The sequence below is a fragment of the Rattus norvegicus genome, chromosome 13, assembly GCF_021556685.1.
Source record: "Rattus norvegicus strain SHRSP/BbbUtx chromosome 13, alternate assembly SHRSP_T2T, whole genome shotgun sequence".
Classification (NCBI taxonomy): Eukaryota; Metazoa; Chordata; class Mammalia; order Rodentia; family Muridae; genus Rattus; species Rattus norvegicus.
In genome coordinates this window covers 59,876,594-59,892,538 of record NC_141546.1, presented here as the reverse complement: position 1 = coordinate 59,892,538, position 15,945 = coordinate 59,876,594, and positions in this window count along the sequence as shown.

The window sequence follows — 15,945 nt, the reverse complement described above, 5'->3', positions numbered from 1 at the left end:
CCATGGCTTCAGAGGTCGTAAGCCCTAATAATGAACCTCTTACTACATTACTGCAGCTTTGCTGTGTCAATAAGAAAGGTGTTAAAGTAGCTTCTAAACAGTTTTTTTTATACACACAGGTTGGTGCAACTATGAACCTTGTCCAGAGAGGCTTCTTCTTAAAGTGTGCTATGGTCAACGCAAAAGCACTCAGGCAGCAGTGGCAATAAGTGACTTGGATGATCATCCTAAACAGAACATTTATGTCTCCCTCAAATGATCAAAAGTTATGGTGGAAGAGGGAACAGAAGGAGTCCATGAGCAGAAGGATTGGAATGGAATTTCTAAAAAGCTGCCTTCTGCTGCGCCCATGAGCTCAAGCATCTGTGGCTAAGTATGTAAGATTGCACACTACTTGGCATATCTGCATTTGGAGTAGGGTGGGAAGTAGGTAGACTGGGCAGGGTGTATATGGGTTCTCATAAAGCCCCACTTCTCATTAAGTAGTTACGTCAGGGTTCCTGGGAAGGGAGGCATCATATTTCTCAGTAGTAGTGACATGTACATTGTCATACCAAAGTAAATAAAATTTTCTATATGCTCACATAGGCAACATTAAGTGTTGTGGGACCCAAACAAAGAAAAACTTTATCAGAAAGGAAGAGAATTCTCTTCAAAGATGTAGTGTGATGGAAAACAGGTAAGGAAAGCCAATTTATAATAATTACTAGTACAGTGAACGGAAAGAACTTTTTCTAAGTATAACAAGGACCATGTCTACAAGGATATGACTTTTAACTTACATTGGTTTTTCAAGCAGTTGTTTTAGGTCTTAACTAATGGAGTAAAACTAAACTGTTGAATAGGGCCATGATAACTACTCTTTCTTTTTTTTCTTTCTTCCTTCCTTTCTCTCTTTCTTTCTTCCTTCCTTTCTCTCTTTCTTTCTTTTTTCTTTCTTTCTTTCTTTCTTTCTTCGTTTCTTCCTTTCTTTCTTTTGGATATTTTCTTAATTTACATTTCAAATGTTATTCCCTTTCCCAGTTTCACCTCCGCAAACCCCTTGTCCCCTCCCCCTCCCACTGCTTTTATGAGGGTGCTCCTCCACCCACCTACCCACTCATGCCTCACTGCCCTGATATTGCCCTACACAAGGGCATCGAACCTTCACAGGACCAAGGGACTCTCCTTCCATTGATGCCAGACAAGGCCATCTTCTGCTACATATGCTCCTGGAGCCATGGGTCCCTCTATGTGTACTCTCTGGTTGGTAGTTTAGTCCGAGGAAGCTCTGGGGTCTTTTTGCTTGATTGATGTTGTTCTTCCTGTGAGGTTGCAAACCCCTTCAGTTTCTTCTCTTTAGCACGCTAATGTCACAGACGAAGTCTACCTTTTTTAGCAGAGCCACAGAAATTTCTGAAAAAAATCTGAGGGTAGAACAAATGTTGTACATAATAATTACCTGCTCAGAGAACTCTTGATACATTTACCAGTTGCATGACCTGATAAATAAACGCACAGAGATCATAAGATAAAAATATTCACTATTATATGTTTGCATGCACAAAGCCAAGTAGAAAAATTGGATAAATAATCCAATTCATTTTCTATTCTCATGTATAGACTATTTCAAGGTAAATTTAACAAATTTAGGCATGCTTTACAGAAAGCATTCATTTCTTCCTCATCAAATTAAATTACATTGTAGATTACTTCTGATATAGTTTCAAAATCCTTTATATAGACTTTATTTAAGACTAATTTACAGTTTACAGCTTAAGGCATGAATGTCATGCAGATTTTTAATGACTGTTTAGTGACTTCTGATAGGTGGCTTACACTGCTTAGGTAAATTTGGATGTATCCTAACAAATAATTTTAGTTGAGAAATCATTTTGAACAAATGGACAAACAAAATATGTAGCAACTTATGGTTCTGTGGATTCAAAGACTGGACTGTAATCTTTCTAGCCTATACATTTATATATTCAAACACAACTTTGTAGTTCTGAAAATATTACAGAACAGAATTGTGGGAGTTTTCTAAGGTGTAAAGTTTTGAGTGATAAAATTCATGTGCTTTTCTGGTAAATTTCAAATATCAGGTTAGCATCCTGTTAACAGGTCACGATCCCTTTACAGAATGTATATACTTTATAACACGCATGGAAATATTTTGGCAAGAGATTTTTATAAGATATTGTGATTTTAGTCCCCCAATATAATATTACATTAAAAAGTATTTATCTATACTAACAATATAAGGTTTTATTTGTGGGATACAAAATAAACAATTGACATGTCATCTTTACATAGTGTTCTCTTAATAATCTAAAATTTGATCAGAGGGGCTTTTGAATTCTGTCCTTTATTCCTTCACCCTTTGTTCCCTCCTTCCTTTCTTCTTTCCTGTCTTTCCTTCTTTCTTTCTTTCTTTCTTTCTTTCTTTCTTTCTTTCTTTCTTTCTCTCTTTCTTCCTTTCTTTCTCTCTTCCTTCCTTTCTTTCTTTCTTTTCTTAATTTATTTCAGACTTAAGTTTGATAAGAAATATGTGCTTTGTTTATTAATTTCAGACTTTGAAAGTCTCAAATCCATAAAAATGATATTGTACAGAATACTGTTTTAATCAAATTGAATTAATTTACCCAGCTCCTGATAAAATTTAAGTACTAGAGAGTGGTTGCTCATCAAGTTGCTCATATTAGGAAGGAGTCTGGAGAAAACTCAGTGCCATTCACAGGTGCTTCTTCAATTTTAACATACTTTTTTCTTCCCTCAGCACCATGCCAAAAAAATAAAATGAAGGCTTGCATTTATCAAATGTGTTAATGTCCCTTCCTTCTGTTTGTGCTTTGATATACAGGTGCAAGTACATGAACTGAGTGATTATGTGTATTTTAGAAATGCTTGATTAAATATCATATATTGAATAACTATTGGGATTATTCTTTTTTTTCCCCAACCCCCAGGGATTATTCTTTTTAATTAACTTTAATCATTTTTACAGTATAGACATCCCCCTCCCACTCCACCCTCTGACTGTTCCACATCTCATATCTCCTACCCATGCCCTTTCTCCACAAGGATTTCGCCACCTCCCATACCCACCCCACAAGACATCTAAACTCCCTGGGGCCACCAGTCTCTTGAGAGTTAGGTGCATCTTCCCTAACTGAACCCAAACCCAGCAGTCCTCTGCTGTATATGTGTTTGGGAGCCTCATATCAGCTGGTGTATGCCACCTGGTTGATGGTCAAATGTCTGAGAGATCTCCAGGGTCCAGGTTAATTGAGACTGCTGATCTTCCTACAGGGTTGACCTCCTTCCTCCTCACCTTCTTCCAGCTTTTCCCTAACTGAACCACAGTGGTTAGCAGCTTCTGCCCATTGGTTGGGTACAAATATCTGCATCTGACTTTTTCAGCTGCTTGTTGGAGGTAGGCATGATAGGTCCTTTTTTTGTGAGTGCTACATAGACTCAGTAATAATGTCAGGCCTTGGGGCCTCCCCTAGAGCTGAATCCCACTTTGGGCATGTCGATGGACTTTCTTTTCCTCAGGCTCTTCTCCATTTCGATCTCTGCAGTTCTTTCTGAAAGGAACAAGTATGGTTCAGAGTTTTGACTGTTCAGTGGCAACTCCATTACTCACTTGATGCCCTGGCTGGAGGTGGACACTGGAAATTCCCTCCCTTCACTGTAGGGCATTTCATCTGAGGTTCCCCACTTGAGTCCTAATAGTCTCTTACCTCCCAGGTCTCTGGCACACTCTAAAGGGTCCTCCCAACCTCCTTTCTCCCAGGGTCACCTGTTTCCATTCTTTCTGCTGGCTTTCTGGTCTTCAGAACTTTATCCCCACGCAATACCAGATCACATTCCCCAACCCCCATCCAATTTCCCTCCCAGGTCCCTTCTTCCCTATGCCCTTGTGATTGATTTCTTCTCCCTCCATGTGGGACTGAGGCTTCCTCACTTGGGTCTTTAACTTGATGACCATTTTGAGTTCTGAGTTCTGTGGACTGTAGCTTGGGTATTCTGTACTTTTTTTTCCTAATATCGACTTAAGGGTGAGTACATATCATGCATGTCATTTTGGATCTGAGTTATATCATTCACTAAGGATGAAATTTTCTAGTTCCACCTATTTGCTTGTAAAACTCAGGATGTCCTTATTCTTAGTAGTTGAGTAGTCTATTGTGTAAATGAAGCACATTTTCTGTATCTATTTTCCTGTCTTGGGAACATCTGGGTTGTTTACAGCTTCTGACTATCAAAAATAAGGCTGCTATGAACATAGTGGAACTTGTGCCCCTGTGGCCTGGTAGGCACTTTTTGGGTCTATGACCAAGAATAATATAGCTGGGTCTTCAGATAGATCTATATTCAATTTTCTGAGGAATCTCCTGATTGATTTCTAGAGTGGTTGTACCAGTTTGCAATCCCACAGGGAATAGAGGAGTGTTCCTTTTTCCCCACATCCTCAGCAACATGTGTTATCACTTGAACTTTTGATATTAGTCATACTGATTACTGTAAAGTAGCATCCCAGGGTCATTTTGATTTGCATTTCTATGATCACTAAGGACTTTGAACATTTCTTTAGGTGCTTCTCAGTCAGTCGACATTCCTCTGTTGTGAATTCTGTTTAGTTCTAAACCCCGTTTTTTGATTGAGTTGGGTTTTGTTTTTATTTGGCTTTAACTTGTTTTGTTTTTTGTTTGTTTTTGGTTTTTCTTGTTGTTAGTTTCTTTAGTTCTTTATACATTCTGAATATTAGCCCTCTATCAGATGTGGTGTTGGTGAAGATATTTTTCTAGTCTGTAGGTTGCCTTTTTTTTTTTTTTTTGTTAAATGATTCCTGTGAAGAAGTGCTTTTTTATTATTCCTTAATGTGACTGTGATGTATTTTTGGAAACTCTGAGAACGTTGATATGCATATTACTTCTTTTAATTTTTTTGGATATTTTTATGTATTTACATTTCAAATGTTATTCCCTTTCCCCGTCTTCCATGCAATCTTCACCATTCCCTTGCTTCAGTGAAGATGCTCCTACACCTACCCATCCACTCCACCTCAAAACCCTGGCATTTTCCTACATTTGGGAAATGAGCCTTCAAAGGACAAAGGGTTTTTCCTCCTATTGATGCTAGACAATGTTATCCTCTGTTACATATACAGTTAGAGTCATGGGTCCCTCTGTGTATACACATTGGTTGGAGGTTTAGACCTTTGGAGCTCTGGTGGGGTCTGGTTAGTTGATATTGTTGTTTTCCTATGGGGTTGCAAACCCCTTCAGCTCCTTCAGTCTTTTCTCTAACTCCTCCACTGAGGTTCCCTTGTTCAGTTCAAAGGTTAGCAGCAAGCATCCTCATTTGTATCAGTAAGGCTCTGCCAGAGCCTCTCATGAGCCTCTCATCTATATCTGGCTACTGTCAGCAAGCACTTCTTGGCATCAGCAATAGTGACTGCATTTGAAGGCTGCATATAGAATAGATCCCCAGGTGTGGCAGTCTTTGAATGGTCTTTCCTTCAGTTCTTGCTCCACTCTTTATCCCTGTATTTCCTCTCGTGAGTATTTTGTTATCCCATGTATGAAGGACTTAAGCATCCACATTTTGGTTTCCCTTCTTCTTAGGCTTCATTTGATCTGTGAATTGTTTCTTGCTTATTCTGAGCTTTAGCGTTAATATCCATTTATCATTGAGTGCATACCATGTGTGTTCTTTTGTGATTGGGCTACCTCCCTCGCTCTGGTTCCATCCATTTGCCTAAGAATTTCATGTAGTCATTATTTTTAGTAGCTGAGTAGTACTCCATTGTTTAACCATTTTCTGTTTCCATTCCTCTGTTGAAGGACATCTGGGTTCTGCTTCTGGTCACTTGATTTTTGACAAAGGAGGTAAAACTATCCAATGGAAAAAAGACAGTATTTTCAACAAATGTTGCTGGCTCTACTGGATGTCAGCATGTAGAAGAATACAAATTGTCCCATTCTTATCTCCAAGACCACCACATAAATCCAGACACACTGAAAATAATAAAAGAGAAAATGGGGAAGAGCCTCGAACACGTAGGCACAGGGGAAATTTTCCTGAACAGAACACCGATGGCTCATGCTCTAAGATCAAGAATCGACAAATGGGAACTCATAAAATTGCAAAGCTTCTGTAAGGCCAAGGACACTGTCAGTAGGACAAAATGGCAACCAAGATCTTAGAGCATGAGCCATTGTGATTCTGTTTCAATGAATTCAAGGCTCTTTCCCAATTTCTCTTCTCGTAGATTCAGTGTGTCTGGTTTTATGTTGTTGTCCTTGATCCACTTGGTGGATGTTGATTTTGCCAAATGCTTTTCTGCATTAAAGTAGTGGAATTCATTATTGGATTTTCTGTCCTGAATTTGACTATTTCCTGCCTTCTACTCCTCTTGGATATGTTTGCTTCTTTTGTTCTAGAGCTCTCAAGTGTGTTGTTTATGTTTCTGGTGTAAGATCTCTCCAGTTTCTTTACCAGGGCATTTAATTCTCTTAGCACTGGTTTCATAACAAGATAGATGAAACCCTAGCCAACCTAACAAAAGAGCCCAGAGGCAGTATCTAAATGAACGATATCAAAAAATGAAAAGGGAGACATAACAACAGATTCTACTACAAAAGCCTATACTCAACACCTTCAAAGAAGACCTAATACCAATATTCCTCAAACTATTCCATAAAAATAGAAACAGAACAAACACTACACAATTTTCATTAACTTCCAGGAAATATATATATATATATATATATATATATATATATTTATTTATTTCTTCCCTGACCAAGTTATCATTGAGTAGAAAGTTGTTCAGTTTCCATGTGTATGTGGTCTTTCTGTTATTTTTGCTGTTATTGAAGACCAGTCTTAGGCCCTGGTGTTGTGATTATATGCATGGGATTTTTTTAATATATTTGTATTAGTTGAGGGTTGTTTTGTGACCAATTATTTGGTCGATTTTGGAGAAGGTATCATGAGGTGCTGAGAAGAAGGTATATTCTTTTTTTAAGGGTTTAATGTTCTGTAGTGCTCTGAGTGTAGGGGATCTTCTAGGATTCCTCAGGATGTGGTGCCTACAGGGGAACAGAGTGGCTGTTTATCCCAGCAGAAAGAACTGGGCAGAAGGGTATTGTGATTATTCTTTAATAAAACTCAAAAAGCATGAGTGCAGAGAATGAGAAAAATTGAACAAATATCAAAACCAAATCAATGGAAAGACCACAACTACAAATGGAACTTAGGAGGGTATAAGTTTGAGGGAAGAAGTCAATAGTTGGTAAGATTTTTAAAAATAGAAAATATGAAAACTTACATTTGAATGAATGAAATTCTAACAGACCAGCCACATTCTGTGTTTTAAAATATCTAAATATTAATGTTTAGTAACTAGTCATAAAGAAGAATAAGTTGAAAGTGATTGTTTCTGAAGATTCACAGCATCCAGATAAGAAAATTGTACAAACTTTCAGGTATTAATATATGGCAACATCATTATAAATACAATGGAGGACCAACAGAACAATGAAAATTTAGATAGCTGTTGATTTTTTAAATCATATGCAAGAAAATGCACTGAAGCAAAATCTTTTCAAATATTAGTGGAGGTAAAACTACACACACAGATATATATATATATATCCAAAAATAAAATTAAAGTTATCTTACCTGATATAAAACTCAATTAAAAATTGAACAAAGGTTTAAGTTAAAAAATGAATGACCAAATTAATACAAAAATGATGTGAAGTATCCTAATATATTTGTATAAACAAGATTAATTTTACAAAGAATAACAAAGGTACAGAAGACAAAATGAAATAAATGAGATTTTATCAAATGATGAACATCTGCATGCAAAGGAAATGTTAGAATTTGAAAACAGCCTCTATAATTGGAACAATATTTGCAAAGTATTCAAGAGAAAAATATTGAATATTCAGAATTGTTGTAGAACAGAAACATATAAATGAATTCAAAATGGTAAATACAAAATGTATAAACAGAAATGTAAATAAATGCTTAAAGTAAATAATATGAAGTCAATGAAAATCAGTTCCTTAATGAGGTAGTATCTTGCTAAAGTGATAATAGTATCTATTATGAAACAATAAAACTAACAGATTAGGGAGGGCATATAAAGAAATAGAAAGTCTTATGATCTGTTATAAATTAATATACCTATTATGAAATACATTATGCAGTCTATACAGAAATCACAAGATAACATCTATTGCTTAGTAGATGAAATCATTTTACACAAAACAATGTTTGACTGTTACAATCATTGTAACCCTTTCCTATATCTAAAGCATTAGGTCAGTCGTGATATTCAGTTGATAATGACTAATGAAAGTTCATATACTTGCAATGGGATAAAACTTAATATTGAGAAAAAAATTAAGTGATCTGAAGCAATCTGGTGGAACTGGAAAACATTACACTTAGTGAAATAAACCAGAAGCAGAGAGACAGAAGCCACATATTTTCACTTATTTCTCAACACCCAGTCAGTCATGGATGATTACTGTTGGACAGTACATACGTAAAAGTAAGAAGGCAAGGTAACCAGAAAAAGTGATTTGTGATAAAGATAAATTAAATATAGAGAAATTGTTTTCTGGGTGTTTTTTTATATTTTCCCCTATAAACCAATGAGATACCTAATAATAGAAAATATCAAATACAAATTTTATAAGGAATACAAAGAAAAGACACAGTCCACACTTGGAAATCATTAATTTTTAGAGAAGTATGAACAAATATTATTTATCTTGATATGTATATGCATGCATGTATATACCTCATTTGTACATATATATGTACATATGAGGTATATACATGATATATAAAATATCCTGTGTATGCATATATGTATATACCTCAACATATATGTATACATCATATATATTATGCATATATGTGGATATATGTATATACTTCATACACACACATACACACAGACACACACACACATATATACACCATTGTATATACAATTGTTGCTTTTTAAAAATTAGGCATATTCATATTGTATATTAAGATAAAATTTGAATTATTTCAAGTTAAATGAAACATAACTTTTATTTAGTAAAATGACATATTTCTTCCATTCTAAGACAGTGCAACAATTGGAAGCACAAGAAAGAAAGTTCATGAGTGGATGTAGACCCTTTCATCATATATCTGACTATGGCAACAGAATCTCAGACAAGTTTTAATTTGTAATTCAGAAATAACAAATAAAAATGAAGGAATAAAACCATATTTCTACTCACTACAAATAAAGCGAAATGATAATGAAAATTTTCACAATTGAACACAAAACTAGATTCTATGTGATAAAAAAGAAAAGCAATAGGAGTTCTGCACATTAGGGTAGCATTAAATAATCAAGCCACAGTAATAAGCACCTGGAAATGATTTACTTTGATATAAATAGTCCATTCGAAAAATTGTTATTCATAGTAACTGAAAATGTCTATGTTCTTTTATAAACAGGCAAGACACTCTAGCATATTCATATTAATAATTGGTTATTACTTATTTTCTTTTGACCTGAGGGAATGTTCAAATATCATGGTACATTATCTATCTTACATTCTTCCTGTTTGGTTTTCTTTAACGGTCTTTCCTTCTCAGTTTTCCCAACTTTCATAATTGTCCATTGATTCACAATGTGAAAAAGATCCCAATATTTTGGAAATTTCACATCGAAGCATATAAAAAGTTATAAGTCCTCAGAAGGTACATAAAACATTGACTATGGAATTATAAATAAGGTAAATATTTATTTATAATAAGAAGAGAAACCATAAATAATTGCTATAGCCTTAGAATTCAAGGTCTGTTTCTTGTGAAATTGCTTAAGGCAATTTACTTCGAAGACTTGCATAGAAAAGCTTCATATTTGCAATCTATCTTTATTTCTTCTCACAGAATAAGCTACAGCCAAGAGAACCTTCAAGCAATTCTACACTACTGTTCGATGGAATTGCTTTGCAACTTAAGGTTCATTAGCTTCAAGGTTATCTGCTTTTACCTTCGGGTCACCTATAAGAATAGGATTTGAAATGAATGGTTGTGACGCTTCCTTTAACTAATAAAATCACCATGCATGCAAGGTAGGGTTATTTAGGTAAAAATACCTACATTTTTATTATGTTTAAAAGCAAATATACTGGGGTACAGAGAAAATTGTAATGATAATTTTAATATAAGGAGCCTGTCATCGCTAGACTTTTACCAAAAGCAATAAGAATCCAGATCTGTAAACACTGTCACAATTTTAACTCAGAACAACACACATAAAATATTTGTCTTCATGAGAAGACAAAAAGTTATAACAATATGATGATAATCACTTTGGAAAAAATCTGTTTGGAGCATGACCTGGTATTGCATGTATACGAGGGATTAAAAGTGAAAGTGATAGTGGATTTAATCAAATAATTTTATACATAGAAGAAATCTTCAAAGATTTAAAAAATTCCACAGGTTTTGAAATAAAATGTTAAAGCTGTATTCACAATTATCCTTTTTAAAAGAAACGATGAAAGTACCAAATGAATAAAAAGTCAATCTGTAAAATAAATAATACTTGTGACATTTTTAAGGTAGGTATTTTATCAGTGAATTAAATTATTCAACCAGCCTAAGATATCAAGACTTGGAAAGCTTCTTAACTATAATAAATATGTAAGATAACCTTTCCTTCTCATTATATTCTAAATAGTATATAATAATTGCTATGTAGAATTACCGAACTAAGCTTTATGAGTAAACTAGAGATTATTTATAGTTTGTATGAGAATAGGAGAGAGTTATTTACAGATATTATCATAGTTTATATATGAGATTCAGCTACCTATTTGCATTAATATTCAAAAGATGTATGGTAACTAAAACTAATCAATGACCAGTACTATAAATAATTTTATACTCAGAAATAAAATAAAACAATTATTATCTAGTGGGCAAAGGACATAAATAGAGTTTTCTGAAAAGACTTTTCTAAGTGACTAATAAGAGACCAAGGCACTAGACATGAGTATGCCTATCCTTGGTAGGCATGAGCAGGCAGATCTCTGAGTTCAAATTTATCCTGGTCGGCATACTAAGTCCAGCACAGCCAGAGTACAGAGAGAAACCCAGTATTGAAGAGAGATAGACATATGCAAAATTATCCAGCCATGTCAAAAATGTTTTTCAATAATTTATTTTGTATTAACTTAACATCCTGTTCCAAACCCCACTCTCTTCTCCTCCCAGTTAAGCTCTAACAAAGCTCTTCCCCTATTATCCTCTCCCCTTGAGAACAAGTCTACCTTGATATTCTAGTCCCAGAAGGGCTAGCCACATCGTCTCCCACTGAGGCCACAGCAGGCAGTCCTGGTAGAGGAGCAGAATGGAATCATAGTCAACAAAATTTAAGACAGCCTTGTTTCAAATTGTTAGGGGACCCACATGAAGACCAAACTGTACATACACTACAAATGTATAGAGAAGCCTTGGTCTAGTTTCTTCATGCTATTTGGTTTGTGGTTAAGTCTCTGTGAGCCCTCATAGGCACAGGTTAGTTGATTCTGTAGGTCTTCTTGTCCTGTCCTTAACCCCACCAGATCACTAAATTCTATCCTCTACTTTTAGACAAGGCTCTGAAGCTCTGCCTGATGTTTGGCTGTGGGTCTCTTCTGGATGAAACTTCTCAGGAATCATTTATGCAAGGTTATAATTTTGAGTTGAAGATTTTATAATTTGGATAATGTCCTTTTATCTTCACTGGAATCATACAGGAGGTGGACACTTCAATCTATATACCCCACACTTAGAATCTCAGTTAGTATCACCCGTACAGACTCCCGGTAGTTTCCCCCATCCCAGAGCTTCAGCTAATACAAGAGATATTCCCCCACTGAATTCAATTCTAAGAGCCCTCAGCTGCTGCTGCCTTCTCACCATACCTGATTGCCATACCTATTCCCTCCTTTCCTATTTTCTGACATGGTTCCCTCCCTCTATCCACCTCCACTGAATATTTTGTTTCTGTTTTTAAGTGAAATTCATGATTCCACCCTTCGGCTCCCTTATTTTCCAGTTTCTTAAGCTCTATGAAATGTAGCATGGTTATCCTGCACATTATGGAAAATATCCACTTACAAGTGAGTACATACCATATGTGTCTTTCAGGGTCTGGATGACTTTCTCAAGGTACACCCATTTGCCTTTGCATTGAATAGCTCTGGAATACCAAAAAAATATGTGGACATAAACCCAGCAACAAAACCTTTGACCTACAATCTGCCCTACCTGCCAAATATGCTAGGGTAGTGGTAGCACAAGACTTGCAGAGGTAGCAAACCAATGTCTGATTTGACTTAAAGGCCCACTATACAAGAAGGAATCTATATTCAACACTACCTGGGGTAGACAAGAACCAGAGTGTAGATAGTCCAGAGACATAAAATAAAGCCAAATATTAGGTCTAATTTTTTCAAAAAGTTTAAAAAAGTAACAACAAAATAAATTCTAATGATATGTGGCTATATTCTTAGATCTGTCCCTTATCCAAACATCAACATCATGGTTTCCTCTTGCCACAGATGGTAAGACCCAAATCAAACATAAGGGGGACTGAGAGTCTATTGGGATGTTTCCATCAAATTCCTTCCTCAGGGCACCCTACAGAAAATAAAGTGGAAAGAATGTAAGAGGCAGTGTGATTGGTGGACAACAGGAGAATAAGGCCAATGAGTCAACTAAGCAAAGCACATATGCAGTCACAGAAAATAAAGCAGCAATCACAGGACTTACACAGGCCTGTACCAAAGACTTTTATATTGTAATTCTTTGAAGTTATATTGTTTTATAGCTTTTAGCATAGTATTTTTATGGGACTCGTGAATTAGAGATCTAGTGGATATCTGAATCTTGTACAGGTACGCGAGACATTTACTTCTTTTGGGTTGCCTTTGACAGCTTTAATATGATGAGTTTTCTTTTATCTTGTAATATTTCATTTTGCCATTTATATTTATTATTTCTTATATAATAAACTGTCATATTTTCATAGGACAAAAAATGTAGATCTGGGGGGAAGCAGAGATGGGGAAGAACTTGGAGAAGGAAAAGGAGGGGAAATAATCAGGATATATTGTATTAGAAAATAATCAATTTTTAATAAATGTTAAAAAATAAAGTCTAGTAATAATAACAGGTGTAATAAATTGGCAATGATTGAAATCATACACTTTTAAAACATTTAAACTTTACAAATACATATTTGAGTTAAATATATAGCAAACAAACAGATTGCAAAAGTACCTTAGAAATATATAACAAAATATTTTATTTTATTTTTTAATTTTAATTTTCTTGAATATTTTATGTATTTACTTTTCTAATGTTATTCCCTTTCCCCCATCTCCCATAACCCCTCCTGCCTCCCCCTGCTTCTATGAGGATGGTCCCTACCTACCCACTCCAACTTTAACACTCTGGCATTCCCCTACATTGAGGAAACAAGCATCCACAGGACCAAGGGCTTTTCCTTCTATTGTTGCTGAAGAAAATCCATCCTCTACTACATATGTGGCTAAAATCATTGGTCCATTCATGTGTACTCATTGGTTCGGGGTTTAGTCCCAGGGAGCTCTGGTGCAGTTTAGTTGGTTTTTATTGTTCTTCCTTTGGGGTTGCAAACTCCTTCAGTATCTTTAGTCTTTTCTCTAACTCCTCCATTAGGGTCCCGTTGTTCAGCCCAATGGTTAGCTTCAACTACCCTCATCTGTGTCAGTAGGGCTGTGACAGAACCTCTCAAGAGACACCCATATCTGGCTCCTGTCAGCAAGTACTTCTTGGCATCAGCAATATTGACTGAGTTTGGTGGTGGCATATGCGATGAATCCCCAGGTAGGGCAGTCTCTGAAAGACCTTTTCTTCAGTCCCTGCTCCACTTTTTGTTCCTGTATTTCCTCCTGTGAGTATTTTGTTCTTCCTTTTAAGAAGGAATGGAGCATCCACATTTTGCTCTTTCTTCTTCCTGAGATTCAAATTACCTATGAATTTTTTCTTAGATATGCCAATCTTTTGGGCTAATATCTATTTATCAGTGAGTGCATACCATGTGTGTCCTTTTCTGATAGGGTTATCTCACTCAAGATGATATTTCCTAGTTCCATCCATTTGCCTAAGAATTCCATATAGTCAATATTTTTAATAACTAAGTAGTACTCTATTGTTTAAATATACCACATTTTCTGTATCTATTCCTCTGTTGAAGGACATCTGAGTTTTTTACAGCTTCTGGCTATTATAAGTAAGGCTGCTGTGAACATAGTGGAGCATGTGTCCTTGTTATATGTTGGAGCGTCTTCTGGGTGTATGCCCAGGAGTGTTATAGCTGGGTCCTCAGATAGTACTATGTCCATATATCTAAGGAACTGTGAGACTGATTTCCAGAGTGGTTGTACCAGCTTTAAATCCCACCAACAATGGAGGTGTATTTCTATTTGTCCACATCCTCGCTATCATCTGCTGTAACCTGGCTTTTTTATCTTAGTTTTTGATTGTGACTGCTATGAGGTGGCATCTCAGGGTTGTTTGGATTTGTATTTCCCTGATGACAAAGTCATCAGGGTATTTTTCAGCTATTTGGTAATCCTCAGTTGAGAATTCTTTGTTTAGCTCTGTACCCCATTTTTAAGAGGATTATTTGATTCTCTGGAGTCTAACTTCTTCAGTTCTTTTTATATATTATATATTAGGTATTAATATTAGATAGTAGTCCTCTATAAGATGTAAGATTTGGTAAAGATCTTTTTCAAATATGTTTCTTTACTCTTATGTCCTAGGGACAGTGTCCTTTGCCTTACAGAAGCTTTGCAATTTTATGTGTTCCCATTTGTTGATTCTTGATCTGTGAACATAAGCCATTGGTGTCCTGTTCAGGAACTTTTCCCCTGTGCATATGTTTTTAAGACTCTTTCCCATTTTCTCTTCTATTACTTTCATTCAATATGTCTGGATTTATGTGGAGATCTTGGATCCACCTGGACTTGAACTTTGTACAAGGAGAGAAGAATGGTTCAATTTGCATGCTTCTACATGTTGACCTCCAGTTGAAATAGCTCCATTTGTTGAAAATGCTGTCTTTCTCCCATTGGATGGTTTTAGCTCCTTTGTGGAAGATCAAGTGACCATACATATGGGTTCATTTCTGGGTCTTCAATTCTATTCCATTGATCTACCTGCTTATATTTGTACCTTGCAGTTTTTATCACGATTGCTCTGCAATATACAGCTTGAGGTTAGAGATGAGGATTTCCCTAGAAGTCCTTTTACTGTTGATAATAGTTTTAGCTATTCTAGATTTTTTGCTTTTCCAAATGAATTTGCAAATTGCTCTTTCTAAATCTATAAAGAACTGAGTTGGAATTTTGATGTGGAATGCATTGATTCTGTAGATTCTTTTGGCAAGATAACCATTTTTACATTATTAATCCGGCCAAACTATGAGCATGGGTTTTCTTTCCATTTTCTGGGATCTTCTTTGATTTCTTTCTTCAGAGACTTGATATAAAATATTAAAGTGAGACACAGATCAATCACACAGTTCTTCCTCCTGACATGATAAGAGAAGGATGTAGAATGGTAGCTCAGTCTTTAGGGAGAACTATTCCCAATTATTAAAGTTACTACTATATTGATTCTGGAGTGGCTTTAATAAATTTTCAATCCTACCAGCAATGGAGGAGTGTTACCCTTTCTCCACAGGTTTACCAGCATGTCCTGTCCCATAAGTTTTTGATATTTGCCATTCTGATTGGTATGAGGTGAAATCACAGGTCCTTTTAAGTTTGCATTTATCTAATTACTAAGGAAGGATTTTAAGCATTTGTTTAAGTTCTTCTCAGCCATTCTGTTGATAATTCTCTGTTT